At 37.3% G+C, this 20985-nt stretch overlaps 1 long non-coding RNA gene across 1 annotated transcript; it reads left to right on the forward strand.

The window, feature by feature from the left end:
* The first annotated feature begins 7524 nt into the window (after window positions 1-7524).
* On the forward strand, window positions 7525-8197 carry LOC134216441 (uncharacterized). Its single transcript, XR_009980670.1, has 3 exons — window positions 7525-7604; window positions 7776-7972; window positions 8033-8197. It is a non-coding gene; the product is annotated as an uncharacterized LOC134216441 (long non-coding RNA).
* The last annotated feature ends 12788 nt before the right edge of the window (window positions 8198-20985 follow it).

Below are 20985 nucleotides of genomic sequence, written 5' to 3' on the forward strand. Positions count from 1 at the left end.
ACGACCTTTCTTCTGCCAAGCTCCCGTATGAAGGGGCACTCCACTGGCAAAAGGAAGGTGGTTTGATTTGCTCATATGCCATCGCGTGCGGAAGGATTTTCTATCGACGAGTGCTGTCTCCAAATTTCTAATATGACATCAGCATTTAGTCGAATAGGATTTTTATTGCACAGTTCTGTTTTCTGTTTGCGTCCGTCTCGTCGCAACCAACTTGGCTGCCTCGGAGAGAACAAAGCAGAGAAAGGCACTGCTGCTGTACCGTCGACCAATAACAGCTGAATTGATGGATGCCCCCACCAAGGGTAGTACACTAAATTAATGGTTTTGTGTGTGTTACTTCTACGTAACATCACAAATATTGCCCTCCGCTCGCTTTCAAATCGACTTCTATAAAAACATTCTTCATGCCTGCCGTATCCTAACGGAACTATCAATTCTATACTTTCGCCTCTAATTCTATCATGAACATGTGCGTCTAAGTTTGGAAGATGATATTAGCATTTCCATATCATTGTAAATCGTTTAACTTCACGTAGAAGTAACACACACAAAATCATTAATTTAGTGTACTCTGGAATGAGTTATTGACAAACTACTAAATGATCAAACGCAGATTACTAAACGATCGATAACATCCTTGCCTCGCAGCTTAGTGTTCATTAAGCACTTCCACTGTTATTAACTGCGAGGTTTCTAAGCCAAGTTACCATTTTTGAATTCGTATATCATGAGGGTAACACGATGATACTTATACCCAGGGAAGTCGAGACAATTTCCAATCCGAAAATTGCCTAGACTGGCACCGGGAATCGAACCCAGCAACCCTCAGCATGGTCTTGCTTTGTAGCCGCGCATCTTACCGCACGGCGCCTAATTTCTCCTTTTTTCGGTTGTTACTAATATGTGTACATGTTATAAATTGCAAGAGCAGATACCCCACGAAGGAAAAGCAGTCGTGAAAGAGCATTGCAATGAAGAATATTATGCCATCTTAGTATGTCAGATAATTTAAAAACGCGTCGTGGATATAGAAGAACGCAATATGTGTATTTTTGACAATTTATGCAATTGATTGTGGGTGAAAAACAACAAAGTAAAAGCCTATCAATGACTAATATCCTCGACTGTGTATTGTAATTCAGTAGACATAAGAAAAATGTTACGCGAGGAAATTTGTACAAATATACATATACAAATATAAACGATTATACTTTTCTGAAAAAGTATATTCAACGCCAAAAACAAATTATTATCTCAAGATTTTTTACGTGCGGCGTCTCCCCCTGAGGTGTGGCGTCTCACCCGGATTTGACTTTTTTTAATCAAATATAAATAGTACAGTCCGATTTTATTTGTTTTGCAAATGATTTCTACACAATGTAGTAGGATCCCTAAACTATCAAAAACAATAAGAAGAGTTTCAATTTAATGCTTTGTTTCGGTGAAATGACAATTTTTAAAAAGGAGTGGGCATCTCACCCGGATTTACCCTATATGTAATTCACAGTCTGAAGACGTAATTATCCTCTACAAATGTTGAACTTCAATATATGACGTATATGAGCAGCATTACCAAAAATCTTCATTTTATCAACTTCCCCAAACATGCTCGAAAAACTCTTTCAAACAACCAGCGACTCGACTAGCCGAAAAAAAGTAATGTGAAAAATCTTACACTCATATTTTGCCGCAATCCGGTCACGTGTCCACGGCACACTTCAACCGAAAACGCCCAACCGGTTACCGTTCGATGTATTCCAGCCATGCTATCCCTCCAACGGCATCAGCGGCGACCTTCGTGGAAATATCCTATCAGAAAAAAATGAAATCAAAATTCATTATCCTAGGATATATCAGCCACGCCGTGTGTACGCCAGCAGCTGTCGAAGGATGATAATAATTCGTGGGAGATATTGCTACTGTAACGACGGATGGCCTTCGGCAACGACGGCAGCATGCTGGAGGTTCAGACAGCGACCAGCAATACGCGGTGACGTGTGCACTCATCAAAACCGTAAGCATCGTCACCAATCAAACCGGGTAGGTATGACTCGCCTGGAGGGAGTTTAGCTTCGTAATTATCCACGTCACGCAAGTATTGATAGATAAGGAAATGGCGAACATGTGTTTGATGAAGCGATAATGGAAAATCATCGGTGAGCATTGGTTAGGAGTAATGGAGGGTGCTTGCGGATGTGGTGGAGATGCAGAATAGTTGTTTAAACGATTGATTTAGAGAATTAATAGTTCTAATGCCGAATGCGCACGCATAATTGTTTTATGTATTACCAAACGAAAGTAATTTTCACTTTGGAATAATCATAGCTAAATCAGAAGTTCAAAGATAAACTTCGAGCTTCTGGCATTCTACCATTTTAGCAATTTTCTTTAAAATGACACAACGGAAATGTAGAGCAGGAGGTAAGGCGTACGAGACTTTTTTTGCGAATATCGCAGAAAATAGTGACTATTGACCAAAAGTAAACATAAACTTAGGTGGAGTCACGTGTAACAATGGTCCATCTATTCATTCCAACGACTGGAAAGTTTATTTCATGTTTGCAGAAGGGCTGCTTACTCGGCTACGACCAACTGCCTGAAAAATGATTGACAGGAAAGGATTCCTTGACAAATGCAACTTGTTGAAAGCAAATTGGTGGAGGAAAATTACCCACAAAGTGGGTAAGTTATCGCAAACCATTTGTGATTCCTCGTCAAATGCAATTACGAAATGTGCATATGCCAATTAGAGTCTAAATAATCAACACGCAATGTCTATTGCTTAGAATTCTCGGCCGATGTAATCAGACTGATTCCAAACGTTATGGGAATCATAGAAATATCATTTCTATTATTACCAGTTTATGTTCACGCATACATTTCTCACCTCTAAAGGGAAAATGTTAATAATCCATCCAAATTTTCTAATCACAGCCGCTGTGACACCTTGCTCAGTTTTGATGAACATAACTCAAAACTAGCCCCACATGATGTAAAATAGAAAAAATACACATTTCGCATTGTTGCAGTTTTGCGTTACACAGAAAAGGGAGAGAGGGTGTTGCTTCATATTACATGGGTGAGGAACCCTAGCAGCACACATGTTCCTCAATGGTTAAATGGTAAAAGCAACTTATATGTCACCCATCACTGGACCGGATTCAGTCACAATCAACCATTTTTGTCTACAACCATTTTTGTCTACAACCATTTTTGTCTGACTTGTGCTGCTCGGGAAAGGGGCAGTCAAACTAATTTTGACGTTACGTAATTGGCGAACAGACTTATTGAATTTGAACTTTATTTTATATCAAATATTGTTTGGTTTGTATTCTCAGTTTCTGTTTCCACATCTCGAATTTGCTATACCCTTTGCTAATCACAACACCAGATTCATTTGGGCTAACAAAAATCGTATATCAAATTCAATTATTTCTTCATATCATCCAAATTTAAGATTAATTTTCAAACTTTCACCCCTCAGGTTACAAGCAAATTCGAACGTCGTTTCCCTTTTCCTTGGTTCGAAGATAAGGCAAATTCCCGGCATTTCTAATGATGATAGAAATAATCCATCGTCACATCACTCAACATTTTCTTCGTCATCATCATCCGTCTGATGCCAATGAATCACCCAGAATACCAGTTCTTCATTCAATCGACCATTTTTCGTCAGTTGGAGTTTGTGCCTGCCGAGTTCGAAGGATTTGCTCCATACATATTATAATTCCAGGCCGATCTGCCCAACGCCGCAAGCCAAGCGGAGCACAGGGCCATAATAACCGCACGCAGCCTGCCAGTCGACGATAGACAGACTTAGCCCATCGGACGGATGATGACGATGATGAGTAGGACGGATGGAAGGATATGGACCGGGTCCTGCAACTGCTACCGCCCGCCAGGCTGATGATGTGCAAAATGTGTAATGAGACGGAACAGGAAGATAGTGAGACGGATGGCCGGGTGGGTGGGGTTGGTCCAACGCTCCGAGAGATGACTAGTTAATGCCATCTACCCATTTTTCCGTTGCAGATGTCTGCAAAATAAAAACATCATTTCACTGAAAAGTGCAAACCAGCTTCCAGTGAATGGTTCTGATAACCCTCGAAAATATTCCACTAATGAGCAAATCATGCATTTCCACGAGCAATATCCGCTGGTTGTTTGGGTGATGGCGGTGGGTTGCTTCAACAACACTGCTCTGTAATTACAGGTACCGACTCGAAAGAAGCAACTAGTCAAAGAGCGTACCTATTACGGTTGGGCTTGGCACCAAATTTCGAAAACTGGAACATGTTTAACAAGTACCATCCCCCGACTCATCATGCAATCCATAGAACGAACGGTCAGTCAGCCAGCAGAAACTCAACAACCATCCCTGACTGACTGACTGGCTAGGTCCACTTGATTCAGCTGCATTACACGCTCGTTGAAAATGAAAAGATGCTCCGTTGCTTGCCTCTAGGACCTTTTAGAACACACTTGGGAAAACCATCAGTCAGGGCGGTGTTCCACGGGAAAGGGAACGAAAAATCAGAAATGGTCACTATCCGAGCATAATTGAATTTGATGACTTCGGTATAGTAATAGCTTCGGGGATTTCAAAGTGGAAACTTGCTTGGTTCCGAAATTTAAAATCATTCATTTTGTAACATATTTTTATTAATGCTTTAACGTTGGAAACATGTTCGAGCTGCTCTCTTTCGCTTTGTTGGCGTTATATCTCCAACTGAGAGTTTTACTTAATCTTCCATTTCCTCCAGAATCATTCGATCAGAACAGGAATCGAACTTGACCGCCTCCGGCTTGGCTTTGCTTTGTAGTCTTGCTCATCACCGCTAAGCTTGGAAAGTTCCCTACAATAGGCTCGGGCCTTAAACAAAGAGTTATACAACCCCTTATCATATACAAGAAAAAAAGATTTTCCGACAATTAAATGTATCAATACTCCAATGTTTCGATCTAAAAGTTTTGCCATTTTCTAGGGAATTACTGGACAAATTTCCAAAGGGATTGCTGGAAAAATCTTATCGCAATTCCTGGAGAAGACTCGTAATTTTTTCGGGAAATTTATTAGAAATTGCTGCGAAAATTCCATTGAAAATGCCTTCGGATTGTTTAATCTTTATTATAGAGACTTGGATTTAATAAAATTCCAGAAGGAATTTTCGAAGTAAATAATTACCAAAGCAATTTTTTAAGAAAGTTTCCGAAGGAATCTCTAAAGAAATTATCGTATAGGAGTTTTTCCTTAAAAAATCCGAATGAATTAAAAAAAATCTCATGGAATTTCAACAGAATTTCTGAACGTATTTTCTAAGGAATTTCTAAAGGAATTTCCGACGGAATTCTTGACATAGATTCCAAGGAAATTTCTTAAGGCATTTCCGAAGGAATTCTAAGAATTTCTTCTTTAAACAAAATTCAAGGTATATTTTGGAGTCTCTGGAGCTGTTTCTGAAGCAATTATTGGAAGAATGTTAGAAGGTAATTTAGAAATGTTTTTATTTATTACCAGACTAAGGCCGGAGTGGCCTGTGCAATACACCGAAGTCTTCTCCATTCAACTCGGTCCATGGCTGCACCTCGCCAACCACGCAGTCTGCGGAGGGTCCGCAAATCATCCTCCACCTGATCGATCCACCTTGCCCGCTGTGAACCTCGCCTTTTTGTTCCCGTCGGATCGTTGTCGAGAACCATTTCACCGGATTTCTGTCCGACATTCTGGCTACGCGCCCGGCCCACCGCAGTCTTCCGATTTTCGCGGTGTGAACGATGGATGGTTCTCATAACAGCTGATGCAACTCGTGGTTCAGTCGCCACCTCCACGTACCGTCATCTGCACCCCACCATAGATGGTACGCAGCACTTTCCTTTCGAAAACTCCCAGTGCGCGTTGGTCCTTCACGAGCATCGTCCAGGTCTCGTGTCCGTAGAAGACTACCGGTCTAATAAGGGTTTTGTAGATAGTCAGTTTGGTACGGCGGCGAACTCTATTCGATCGGAGCGTTTTGCAGAGTCCAAAGTACGTGCGATTTCCTGCCATGATGCGTCTCCAAATTATCGGAGGTCACCAGTAAGCCCAAGTACACGAATTCATCAACCACCTCGATTTCGTCATCACCAATACAAACTCGTGGAGGTGGCTTATATCTCTTGAGTCTCTGCTGGTATCGTTATCGGAGGTCGCCGTACCTATCATGTACTTCGTCTTCGACGTGTTGATGACTAGTCCAATCCGTATAGCTTCACTTTTCAGGCTGATGTAGACTTCCTCTATCCTCTCAAAGTTACGTGCCATGATATCAATGTCGTCGGCGAAACCAAATAACTGGACGGATTTCGTGAAAATCGTACCACTCGTGTCAATCCCTGCCCATTCGTATTACTCCCTCCAAAGTGATGTTGAATAGCAGACACGAGAGACCATCACCTTACCGTAACGCTCTGCGCGTTTCGAAGGGACTCGAGAATGCCCCTGAAACTCGAACTACGCACATCACCCGATCCATCGCCGCCTTTTGCTGTTTTGGATGTACGGGCAACAAGGAATGTAAAACAACAACATTGCCAATGGCAGCAACATTGTCCTCTCTTGTTTATTTCGGGACAAACTCAACTCGCAACAAGCGTTTTTCCCAATCCATACCATTTCCAACATTCCGTTAGGTCCGAACTCAAAATAATGTTTGAAACGTTTTACTTTACATTCGTGTTTTCTTCAGCTTCTCATGCTTAGAAGGCAATGGTATGAATAATCTAATTTCACGTTTAAGAATTATATGAAAAACTTAATTCTAAAGCCCTGGTAGCCGAAAAGTAAAATAGGTAGAATTGAAATGTTTCAAAAACAATAATTTTGGAGTTTTACATGGAAAATGTTATTTAAATCCAGTATGGCACTGACATGAAACTAACGGCAAAAAATCAATTCAGGATAGCGGTCAGTTTTTAATGTCTTTCGAACTGGTGACCAAATCTTCGAAATATTCTATTACACTTTAAGAGCCTATTTTTCATACTTATGAATGTCTGAAGATAACAAAAGTTCAAAATTTACACAAGAGATTACCACGTAGTATTGTTAAAAAATGATACACCCCAATCAACACCGAAATGATACATTGGAGCGCGTAATTAGGATCTATCATCCTAATTATCATTATAGTCGTGTGAATACCAGTGATGAAAGAACCCACAGTGGCTCATTGCAGGGTATGCCGAATGAGCCACTGTGCCATTTTTCGTCTTCGATTGCACCAACAGCGAGCAACCCGCCGAACTTTGATGTTGTTCAAGTCTGGCTGAGACTCAAGCACCTCTAATTAGATCTGGTATCACACCTCTAAGCATATCAAAGACGAAAAGGGTTTTCCGCGAGTTACACCACCCGATGTTAATTGGGCACTCGAGTTCCAGTTCGTGGTCACGAGGGCTTTCGGTGAGTTTTGCCCCTGTGTGTATTGCAGCTGATGCTACTAAATAACTGTAAAGTATTACATTAATTATGTACAATTTTCCCAGTGAGCACTCATTTCGTCGGTTGTTTTTCTTTTTTGAATAGAAGAAATAGAAAAGGTGAAATGAAAATCCCCATCAAGTTGGTGAGTACAAGAAGTGATATTCAGTAGCAGTGAGCCACAGATGAAAGCCTACCGCCCAGAAAGGCTCTCCACTTACGTATAATTAACACAGAAATCTCGAGGAAAAACTGTGACGAATGGGAAGAAAAAGCAGAAAGAAGGAAAATTGAACTCAATTAAACAGTTTTCCAGGTATTCAGACTCAACACCACGGCCTTTGTTTTATAAGCCCCCAGCGTGACGCCACGAGCACCCGTAGTGGAGCCCTGTGGAGCAGAGCAGGAGCGGATGCTACGAATTGTTGCGTAGGCGTATGATGCTCGGTAACGCTAGTTCGCTTGGAGTGGAGGGAGGAGTGACGTCACTAGTAACGCGACCAAGAAGGAAAGGTATCGTTGGCACATAATGAACTAAGTGGGAAATGAGGTTCTTTCATCTTTTGTTCTAAGTCGCTTTCAGATGGTGTTAGGTCGTGTGTCCCATCAGGGATACACACGATGGAATCATCAAGAGTCCATACAAGCGACGCGCTTCTAATTATTCTAAGGATCAAAGCCGGTAAGATGGTGTGAAAAATAAATTATTTTCCTTCGAAATGAATCCGCGAGAGCCAGTCAACCATTTCTGTACAATTAGTTGGCCGAGAATAATTGCATCGGGCGGGACATTCTTTCTGAGGATGTAGTTATGCAGAGATGGATTTTGTGGGAGTCAATCGCGTTTCTATTTGTTAATAAACAATTCCCACCGCTATCACAAACTGTTTAGATTTCTTACGAACAGCAAACATTTTTTACTTCTCCAACTTATTCTTCTCAATACACGTTATTTGATTTATATACCAACTGTATTGCAGAGAACTACCGGTCTAATAAACGTTTTGTAGATAGTCAGTTTGGTACGGCGGCGAACTATATTCGATCCGAGTGTTTTGCGGAGTCACAATCCCATTTAATTCCACCACTTAATTGTACCTTGACAGATACGTATTTCGACCTCAATAGTAAGGTCGACTTGTCGAGTCAAGTACGAGACACTGAAAATGACCTTACCGTTGAAGTCGAAATACGTATCTGCCAAGGTACAATTAAGTGGTGGAATTAAATGGGATTGTAAAACTAGTCTTACGAAAAAAGAAAAAAAATGCCCAAAAAAATTAAATTTTTTTTTCGCGTACAACTTTTTTTTGGGGGGTTTGAAGGGTGGCCCTCAAAGGGTTAAAAAGGGTTCTTAAATCTCGGGTACTTATTTAAAAGGACGTATGTGATTTTGTAAAAAAAAAGATTCAAACGTCGATTTGTCCAATCTAGTGGCACTCCCAAGCAAACCGACTCCACGAACAAGTAGCCGAAGCCTCCACCTACCTGTATGTGGTGATGGTTTGCTTGGGAGTGCTGTTAGATTGGACAATGCCCCGTAGGCACTTGAAGCAAACTTCGGGTTGCTCGTATATGCCCACAGGGCACACCGACCATCCCACCTTGACGCTCCCTAACTTGACTACCTTGGAGGCGTCCGCTGCAGATAGCCGAACCAATGCTACCTGCGTCCCTGCCGGACCTTTCCGTAGCCAAACGGCTGCGGTGGGCGTCTCCACTTCACACTGTAGCCGCAGTGCCGTGACGAGCTCTTCGAATTCGGTGATCTCGTCCAGGTCTTTAACCCTTAGATTCACCTCCGTCGTGAGTGCCCTCACCTTGACTGTCTCGCCTAGGACTTCCTCCGCCAACTTCTTGTGGGCGGCGCCCTTTGCGAGACGCCCCGCTTCAGCTCGAAGATCATCTCGCCCATCCGGGTACGTCTTATTCGACGTACGTCGGCGCCGAGTTTACCGAGCTTGACGTCACTCCTCATCGCCTTCAAGACGTCCGAGTACTTAGCCTCGTCCGTTTTGATGACTAGGGCATCGCCCTGGAGCAATCGGCGCCTACCCTAGACTTCTTGCTACCCTCATTCGCCTGGGCCTTCTTTTCGGCCCTTGACGTCTTCGGTTTCCTCTTGTTCTTGACCAGGGTCCAAGAGGCGTCATCCCCCTCTATTTCCCTGGTATGGTGCGGCTGAGAGCTCGCAGCCTGCCGTAACCCCTTACTATCGTCTTTCCTGGGTGGACGGACCTTTCCAGGTCCTTCCTCACCCAGTTTTGGAGGTACCTGGTCGGGGTTCAGCTTCCCAACCCCAGTACCCTTGTTCGGGGTAGTACCCAGTAAACCAGGCATCGTATATGAGAAGATGAATTTGATCGCATATATAGCTATTTTCTATCACAGTTGTATATGTCTACGTATAAAGATGGCCAAAGTATGAATACTATCGTTTATAATATCTGCGTGAGGAATATTTACGATTGTTTTCATGAAAATCATAAAACGATATAAACAACATCAGTTCAATCGGATTGCAACGCAAATATCGTTTATACATATGCATATTTCCATGCTAATCGTATACTGATGAGCATTGAACGTATACAACTTCCTAATTCGGCGCGTTGATCACTGAGCCATTGAACCTTACCGATAAAATTAATTTTATTATAACTTACATCATTCCATCCGATTTTTTTTTAAATACGATTATCATAATCCAAGTATCCCAAAATAAATTATTTTTTCAAGTGATGTGAAAATTTGATTTTGGGGAAACAATTAGACACTTCCAAATCGAAACTAGGACCAATCTGGGTGCTGGTATAGCGATTCTGCACCTGCGGAATCACAAATTGCTGGTTTTGGGGGAGTTGATAGTCACTGTCAGTGCAGAATTGAGACCCATGTGGGCGCAAGCAGTGCGACTCCGTACCTGCGGGAGCAAACAATGCTGGTTTGGGGGAGCTGATATTCACTATCAGTACAGAATTGAGACCCATGTGGGCGCAAACAGTGCGACTCCGTACCTGCGGGAGCAAACAATGCTGGTTTTGGGGGAGTTGATAGTTACTATCAGTGCAGAATTGAGATCCATGTGGGCGCAAGCGACTCTGTACCTGTGGGAGCAAACAATGCTGGTTTGGGGGAGTTGATAGTTACTATCAGTGCAGAATTGAGACCCATGTGAGGGCAAGCAGTGCAACTCCGTACCTTCGGGAGCAAACAATGCTGGTTTTGGGGGAGCTGATAGTTACTATCAGTGCAGAATTGAGACCCATGTGGGCGCAAGCAGTGCGACTCCGTACCTGGTGGAGCAAACAATGCTGGTTTTGGGGGAGCTGATAGTTACTATCAGTGCAGAATTGAGACCCATGTGGGCGCAAGCGACTCCGTACCTTAGACCCATGTGGGCGCAAGCAGTGCGACTCTGTACCTGCGGGAGCAAACAATGCTGGTTTTGGGGTAGCTGATAGTTACTATCAGTGCAGAATTGAGACCCATGTGGGCGCAAGCAGTGCAACTCCGTACCTGCGGGGAGCAAACAATGCTGGTTTTGGGGGAGTTGATAGTCACTATCAGTGCAGAATTGAGACCCATGTGGGCGCAAGCAGTGCGACTCCGTACCTGCGGGAGCAAACAATGCTGGTTTTGGGGGAGCTGATAGTCACTATCAGTGCAGAATTGAGACCCATGTGGGCGCAAGCAGTGCGACTCGTTCCTGGTGGAGCAAACAATGCTGGTTTTGGGGGGAGTTGATAGTTACTGCACGCGCCCGAGCGGTTAGTTTTCTGGAAAACAGTCATCACAATTTGAAAAATAAAACACTTGAACAATTCTGATGCGACTTGCTAACTCCAAGTCCAAAATCCGACTCTCTTCTTTATTTACAAAAACGTTATTTATAGCTACTGGATATTGTTTACAATTTTCTCTCATTTTCAATAATGTTGCAGAATGTTGCATGCTACCTACATTTACTCTCATGTGACATTCTGCTCTGAGAGCATTCGTACTCTCTAAATAAACAATTATTTAACAATTGAGTCAGCTACTATTTCCAGGCCAGCTTATTCGCCAAGTTTTGCTTATACTTAAATATCCGTTGTTTATTTTCAACAGCGGTTGCTATTTGATAACATAAATGGACAGGTTCCAACCTGTCCAATCTTTCCTTTTTTTCGTTTATATGACATACTTTAAAATTGGAAGAAAAATGATGATTATTGCATGGCGTTTAGGGTCGCTACATCTCTTCCAACCCACTGAGCTTGAAATTAGAATTGTAAATTTTCATTTCAAGTGGATAGTTGATGGTTTCGTTTCAAAACTTTGGGGTTCTCCTGAAGCTATAGTTCAAACATATTCATGAAATATTCAAAGTTGTCCTCTGATCATTAAAAATTACAAATTTTCAAGCAGTGTATATCTTTGAAATACCTTGATACTATTTTCGTGCAATTTTCTGATTCCTCAAATTAATTTTGCTATAATTTTTTTGTAATGTTTTCGCCTAATCCCTCTACACATATACTTCCTCGAGAGTGTCTTACCTGATGATGCCTTCTTAACTCGCCTAGCGTCTGCTTGCTGATGCTCGCTTCTTCATAATATTTCGTGTAGATCACTTCACTGATCACTGATCACGGTTTCAGATTCCGAGTGCAGGGTATACTCCTGGTCTGTTGCTTGGTTGTTTGAACTTGTAACGTAATATTGGGTCTCCGTGGTGAAGTTTTTGATATATGATGTCTATCGTTTGCTGGGTGCGTAAAATTTGATCGTACCGTTCACTAGTGATAGTTTGACGTGCCATCTCCGAATGTATATGTTGCTTTCCTCTGGTTGTAGTTCATGAATTTACTGCTTGCCTTTTAGCAAAAAAATTGGTAGCTATTATAATGTATCTCCAATAGCTTTCAGTTGATTCGCCGTTGATACGTAAGTTGTGGTGAATTGCCGTGTATACGCTGCTCAGTTTTGTTGTGAGACATTCGCATCTTTTGTTGTGTGATGCAAATTAGTTGTTATTGATAAAATTTTGCTCGTTTGATATTTCGCCTTGGGTTGATCCTCTTCATAACTTGTCTTCTATCGTGGGAGTTTAGTCTTCATGGTTTTCCTGTTTCTGCTTATCTCGGAGTTATTGTGTTATTCCGCCTGGTTAAATCTTCTTTTATATCGCCTTGTTAATTCACCTTTTCCTGATGTTCCTCCGAAAATTTCTACTCCTGATGTTCCTCCAAAGATTTCGTCCCGTTGAATCCGTCTTGATACCCCCACACTCTTTATCTTCAACCTTCCGTATGACCTGTCATTCTGGTGATACCAATTAACTCTGGTATGTATTTCTCGATGCACTGTTGTCTTCCTTCGCCATCGGATGTTGTCTGTTCGTCTTCGCTGAATGTTCTCTCGCTCGTTTGCCTCTCGAGTAAGTTATCGTACACATTTACATTTGGAAAATAATTGTGAACTATTTTACTGTCTTTTACTACTCTACACTGTTTTTTTTTTTCTTTACTGATTACCGGATAATGATTGCATCTTCAATGCTATGTTACTATTTTGATGAATTTAATTCTACTTATGGGGCCTTGCCTCCTTTAAAATTTATCGTTCGATAATAAAAATAATTGATTGTATTTCTTCATCTGATTATGTTATTCTCGCTGAATTATTCCCAGGAAAAAATTGAGTTGAAGCAAAGAATGTAAGTACTCTGCAGGTTTTTGTACAGATATAACTAAAGATAATATAATTGTCTGCAAAATACTTTCTGCCACATGTTCCATATTATACCTTAATGGTTTTTTGTTTTAGGTTGGCCTTGATGGTTACCTAATTGCTGCAACTGCTCCCCTCCACCGTTTCTGGCTTTTGGCGTGTTTCTGAAATGAGACTTAGACCTCGTGTTTAGTTTATATTTCATATTTAGGCGATAATTTAACAAAAAGCATATTTGAACAAAAAGCTAAATTCTCAGATTTTTTTTTTGTTGATTTAACAGTAACCCAGCTTGTTTGTAATACCTCGATAATTATAATAATATCAATCATTTCCGAATTCTCCTTCTTTTCAATTTAAAAAATAGTAATTTAAAAAATGTTTTTTTTTAATATAACCATGATTATTTTCCCATTTATTTGTTTAACCTTTCTTTTTTTTTTACAATTCTCAAATTTTTCAATTGTCTAATGCCCTTTTTTTTTTAATTCAATTTGATATTGATTTTCCCTAGATTCCACTTAGATTCGCTCCACTTTGAATTTTTTTCATCCCCATTTTAAATCCACATTGTCTCTTCTCACATATTTCATGATTTTCCTTTGTTCATTTTCTCAGTCACTATTTGTTACATATTCAATCAATCATTCATACAACAAGTGTCATATTCACATTCCGAGGACGTCTCCTCTTGTCCATTCAAATAACTGTTCACCTTCATACTATCAAGCACTCAAACAAAATTTTTCATTTGCTGTCATACTCTGTCACATATTCCTTCTTTATGATATGTTTAATACAAGAGATTCCATCGCGCAAATCTCTCTCGGTACCCAAAACTAGTTTCTCATACTCATATTAATTAGTTAAATCACTTTCATTCTAGAATCATATTTTACATTTCTGTTATACTTACAAACTTTTACGAATTTCCATCGATTATAATTTATTTAGCTTTTTCCATATTACATATATATTTTTTTAACTTTACTTGTTGTCTTCTCATACCTGTATTCAACTTCTAGTTCCTCATATTTCCCTTTTTTTTTTTAGCATATGTCTTTCATATAATAATTTTGATATTTATATTACTCGATTTATCTTCAAGTTGATCTCATATTCTTACATATATTATTATCTGTTTCATTCTGGATGGCCATCCATTATTTTTTTAAAATGCTTTCTCACTTATCATCAGTTGTAAATACGTTTGTAATAAATCATTCTGTTTAAATTACTGTTTTATCCTTGCATTTTCTTTTTCTCGCAACGAATCAATTAAAGTTTTCATAGAAATTCTTTTTCCCTACCATTTTGTATTTCAGCTATTCAACAATATATATTTTATATCCCATTACATGTTGCCTTTTTATTTTCTCCTCATTATCCTCTCTTTCATATTTTCCCATAGTTGTTCTGTTTTAGACCCCAGCAGGTTACCCATTTTCATCCGTATTGGATTTATCATTCTTTTTTTCTCTCCCATAGTGCCCCTGTTTTAGACCCCCAAGGGTGTCCCATTTATATTCTCGTTCGTGTTAATGTTTTGTATTTTCCCATAATTTTCCCCATAGCTTTTACAATCTTTAATAGAAGCAATAGTTTTTTCGTGTTACACAGCTTTCCGGCAATGCTGTTGTTATACTTGTAAATGTAGGTTCGTTAAATTTAAATATTAATGCGTTGACTATACTGTTTATGCTAGTTACCTTCTTCATCCGTTGTGTTAAAACATATAATATACGCGTTAAAAATGTAAACGTATAAATCATTCCATTCTTTGTGCTTATTTTAGTTGAATTTATTGACTATTTTGTATACTATTTAAATAAATGTTTTTTTTTTCATCATGCTTGCTAATATTTTAGTTTGTCTCCAATTATAATAGTTATGCGCTTAACTAGATTTCATATTGTTTTAAATTTATTATATTTATATTTATTTCCCATTTTTCTGTTAAGTTTGGCAAGGTCGTCATTTACAATAGTATTCGCAAAGTATTCTTCTTCGTCTGTGTATATATCATCTGGATCTGGTTCCTCTGGTTCTTCTTCATTTTCATCAACATGTTTCTTTAAACTGTCTTGGTCTTCAATATCCCTTAAGACGTAGTCTACTATGTTCCATCGTATTCGATTATTTAGCCATATATGGCTTCTTACCCTCTGCATTAGTTTTGAAAATTCCAATTTTAAAATTATCTTCAATGGCATGAACGTGTTTTGATAAAATTCGCTCCAATTATTGCTGGGACAGTCAGATTTTTAACCACATAAAATTTTGTGGGAAATATTTTCTCTCAATCTTCAAATGTATCCAATAGATCCTATTGATAAAATCGAATTTTTAGTCACTCCTTGAACTGTCATTTGATCTTTTCGTATTTATGGATTTTGCCCCTACTCTGATTGCTCTTTTGGCGCTGATTATATTCATTTGAGCCCCAGTGTCTAAAAGATATTTTGTTAATTCGTTTGGATTTTCAAGTGTGGCAAGTTCCAAACAGAATCGATGATCGTAGGTAAATTCTATGGGGTATCTAATACCTTCATTTTCATTTCGTTTAATTCCTGGTTTTCTTGAACCTTAAGCGAATAATTGTTTTCAAGTTGGTTGGTTTGTTCCTGTTTGTCATAATTATTTTCTGCAAAACAATTTAAATCCGTATGTTGTTTCCTATAAGTATCCTTAGGAAAATGACCTGTATCAATAGTTTGATTATTTGTTCTGACATCCTTTGGCAATAATATGTTCAGCTTCTTTAAATGCAAAATCTTCGTTATCTGTTGTCTCTGTTTGACAAGCCATGTCACTAAATAATACGTAATTCTGATTACTTGTTTCCTTCACTGATTTTTCCAGCTAATGAATTGACGCCATTTATTCCCCTCTTTGATTTATTTTAGTAGTGTTCGCAATAATATCTGGTTTGCGCAAATGATATACGCAAATTGCTGATCAATATATAATGTATGTTGTTTGAAATTCTGCTCCTATAATTCCTGGTACACATAATTCTTTTATTAAATGGAATTTAATTTTATATTGCGAATTCCCCATTATCATATTTATTTCTACTGATCCTAATGTTAACGTTTGCGTTGAATTGAATCAGTCATATTTAATTTGTCGGACAAATTTACTTCAGTTTGCCCCATATTAGCAGCTACGTCCCATCTCATTAAGTTACAACAAGCACCAGTATCTATCAAAAACTTCATTTTACGATTGGGATTGCCCATTGCTTTGAGGGCCAATAAAAATTGATTATCGCTCGTACGTATAATTGGCACCCTTTCATGTGCCGGAATACAAATATTAAGCTTGTGCATACCTGTAGAGGAGTTTTCTTCCATCTTATTTGAATGTGCATTATTGGAATTTTTCCTATAAACTTTAAATTTATTGTTATTATTATCCACATTATTATATTTAGCAATATTAGTGTTATAGCGTTCAATTGGTTTATTATCTATTTGTCGGGGTGTTCGGACGCAATATTCGAAATTGATCAGTTTTTTGTTTCGTGTTTAAGCTCTCTGTACACCTATACCGTGAACATGAACATGAACAAGAGGTGAGAAAGAGCGATAATTTCACAGTGAACATCGTCGTGGACAATCGAGTCTAGTTGGAAGTGTTGAATTATTGCCCACCAATGCAGGCAGCAAGTAAGTGTGCAGTAGTAAACGAAGAAAATAAAAATGAAACATATTGTCGCATATATGTATATGAGTTATTTGAGTGGGTAATCTAAAGAACGATGTTGATCAAGTTATTTAATTTTAATCGTAATTTTCGTTTAAATATTCGAGAATTTTGTTATGAAAAGTCAATAGTTACATATACTTAATGATTTCTGAATGGCAAATTTTCAACTGTGCTACCAAATGTATACATTTGGCACCGTTCAAAGTTGAATTAACAAGTTCCGGTGGTCAATTGGCCTAAATATAAATATTATCTTTCGACTGATATGCATCAAAGGAGAGAAAAACACATTTTGTTAAATTATCTATATAATTCTGTACAGGATCATTACATACACAAATTGGGCCATACAGAATTGCTAGATTTTTCTATGTAAAAGAATGTTGGCCTACATTTTTAATGATTTTCTTCAAAATGTATAAACATTAGTTTATCAAATATTCGTTGAATGAAATAATATTAGTTAAATAAATTGATAATGCAATTGAAATATGAAGCAATTTGTAATGTTGCAAGAAGCAAATCTACTGAACAGAGAGATACGAAAATAAAAATAAATGAGATGGAAAGTTATCACTCACGAACTCGAAACTGCGTTTTGTCGATGATGGTTTTATTTAACTCTAGCGAGTTTGAGAAGTTCTGGCAAACCTACCCACGAAGCATGTAATTCACATGATTCATTCTGTTTCATACATTAATACAATAATGTTCAATTATGCAATTATAGTTAAGAAAATACGAATGTACGAAAAGAGAAGTAATTTCTTCAAATTTTCTATCTAGTGACTTCTATCCCATTTGAACGATTGATTTTGACATGTAGTAACAAGTTTAATTTGACGAGGATTTTTATCTCTTTTTTTAAATTTACACAGGACTTTGTTTTCACACGATTTTTCTCGCTCGTTTTTTTTGATCGTTTGACTTCAATTTACCACCAAACTCTTCGAAACATGCTTCAAAAATCCAGAATAAATCAAAGAAAAATCACATGATAATTAATGTGCGTTAAACATTTTAGGATGAGTGGAAAATTGAGAAAATGTAAATCGTGTAAAAACAGAATCCAGTGTATTATTCATTTGTTCGAATAGTTTTAATTAATGTTTGAATATTTGACCAGAGTTCGCCAATAAAAAATCCCAATTTTTGCTCAAGTTTTGGTGTATAAAATTCAATTGATCACATATCGTATCGTATATAATTGTTGTGCTTACTATTGAAAGTCTTAATATGCATTTAATATTGTTTGCTGTGCTGAGATTTTGTTGATAGTCATTATCCAAATTATGTAAATAAGTCACATAGACTGTTTGACAAAACAAGGTATAACTTTCTTGAGTTTTCATGGAATTCATGTTTTCTGATTTTGAAATAAACACCTTTACTGAATAAATTCATATAGGGGAACTGCTCCTTGAATTCATACCATGTACCCAAATCAATACCATTCGAAAACAAAGAATCAGTGCGCAAAATGTTTTGTTTCTCATTTTTGTGATTTTTTCAGCAGCAGGATCACAGCAAAACACGACACAAATTGAGCCTAAATTGCCTGTTTTGCGAATGTTATTGATATAGGAGCATGTTATTATTAATGGAACAGATACTATACCTAATCACAAACATTCTGAATAATAATTATTATTAATATTTGTACCTCGTGGACGGTCATCATAACGCAAAGAGCATACGAACATGTGCATACCAAAAAAAAAACAAGGGCGGACAGACAGGCAAGATGAAAACGTCAGAGAGGCAATCTACATCTTGTTAGATTCTTTATTCTCCCTGTATCGCTGTAATTGTATATGGCGTATATGGTGTGTAAATATCAGAGAGGAAAGCTTTCTCTGGTGAATACAGGTAAAAATTTCCACGGAGCTCGTTCACGTTCGAATGCCAAAAGCATTCTGAAAATCTGTTCACCGTGAACGACATAGACGATGCGCATGCATTTTAGAAGCATATCAAATGATTCAGCAGTAGCCTAATAGGCAAAGCAGAAAAAGTATGCCCAAGCATTTATAACTAATATCGCTAAGACTTTGAATAAACAAATTAATCAATAAATAAATAAAAAACTTGAAATTATTGGGTTGATAAATTAAAAAATGAACAATCGATTAAATTAAAAAATTATTGATTTGAAAAACTAATAAATGGATAAATTTTTAGATTAATAAATTCAGAAATAAATAAATTAATAAATTATTGAATCAATAAAAAATAATAAATAATAAATATAATAGAATAATAAAAAATTAAATAGTAAAATTATAAATAAATATTTCATAATAAAAAGTTTAGAAACTTGTATTAATGAATTATTAAATTAGCAAATTGATAAATAAACGAATTATTGAATTCATAAATTAATGAAATAATAAATTAATAAATTGATGAATAAAAAAATGATGAATTAATCAATTAATAAATAATAAATTACTAAACTGCCGCTGCAAGCATAACTATTCAATTTTAAAAGATTTGCTATCTATATGGGAAAGTTATGCTTTTATGGGCAGTAAATTAATAAATTTAAAAAATAAACTAATAAATCAAAATCTAATATATCAACAACAAAAAATAATAAATCAATAAATTAATTTTAAAACATAGTAAATCAGCGACTCAATAAATAAGCAAATGGAAAAAATCTAATTAATGAACAATAATTATGTAAAAAATACACAAAAAAAATGATATTTTTCCTTTATTGTACACAAGGTTTCAAAAGAGGAAAAATAATAACTTTCTTTACGGACAACTTACTCTTCTGTAAGTTGAAGCGTTTATTCAAAAGGGAATTTTCCAATGAATTTAAGAATCAAGGACGTGGAATACTTCTGTATGTAGTTATGAGGCTCGTTTTGCCCCAATATCCCATACATCACGAGTTTACATATTTTTGTCATTTTGTCTTTAGGACATTGCTCTTAATTGTGTTTATCTCTTCACTGTGGATCGACAGAAGTACACTACATATATTTTGCTGGTAAAAGTTGAAAATTAAGGGGTTTTGTTGTTTAATAAACGTCAATGTGCATTTTATTTGAATTTTTCAACTGCGTCGATTTAAAATCGTCGCAAAGCAAATTGTCGCCGAAATCGTCGCCAGCAAACATGTCCATAAGATCTGTTAGATCAACTGTGAACAAAATTGTTTGATTTCAATAATCAGATTATTTCCAGAAATTGAGAACTTTTTTTGCAAGTTTTGATGATTTGGCTTTGCATTAACACAGATTTAAATTAAAGATATTGGCGACGATTTTAAAGGTGCAAAAAAGTGATCGATGCGTTTTGTTACCAGCGAAACTGACAATACTATTAATTCAAATGATATTTGCCAATGATATAATGAAAATAACGAATAATCATATATTTCATTGAATGTATTGAATTATAGGAGACTTCGGGGTCATACAAGTCTAAAAGATCATTAAATATATTTTTTACAAAATGGGATAACTTTTTTCACGGACGACTCACAGAGGAGAATGAGGGCTTATTAGGAAATTTTCAAAGAAATTCGGTGAGTGATTTTTTATAGACGCGGGATACTACTGTATGTAGTTATTGAGCTAGTTTTACTTCAATGTCCCATAAATCCAAATTTTTCATTTTTTCGTCCTTGTATCTGTAAAATATTGTACTAAATTGTATTTTCCTCTTCATCGTGGCAAAAGTTGGAAAATTAAAGTGATTTTGGGGTAAAATAATCATCAAAGCGCATTTTGAGAATGTATTTTTAATATAAAATAAGCTTCTGAGCTTGTTTGGACCTTAAAAACCCCTGGAATCAATTTCAATGTAATATATGAACATTTGTTATTTCCATAGTATAACTAACGAATTATCATTGAATTATTATTACTCCATCATTTTTAACTCACAATTACTGAGCTATATTATTTCATAGAGAATTTTTTTCCGATCTCATCCTATCTATTGTCACATCGACCCTCAAATAATATGATAACTCTTGTCTAGTTGTGTAATCGGGTATGGTTTGGAAATGTCTGGCATCGGCTCTATTCAAAAGTATTTTAAAAATAATTATCCAATAAGGCCGATACAAATATTCAAAACCT

The sequence above is a fragment of the Armigeres subalbatus genome, chromosome 2 (assembly GCF_024139115.2).
Source record: "Armigeres subalbatus isolate Guangzhou_Male chromosome 2, GZ_Asu_2, whole genome shotgun sequence".
NCBI classification, from domain to species: domain Eukaryota; kingdom Metazoa; phylum Arthropoda; class Insecta; order Diptera; family Culicidae; genus Armigeres; species Armigeres subalbatus.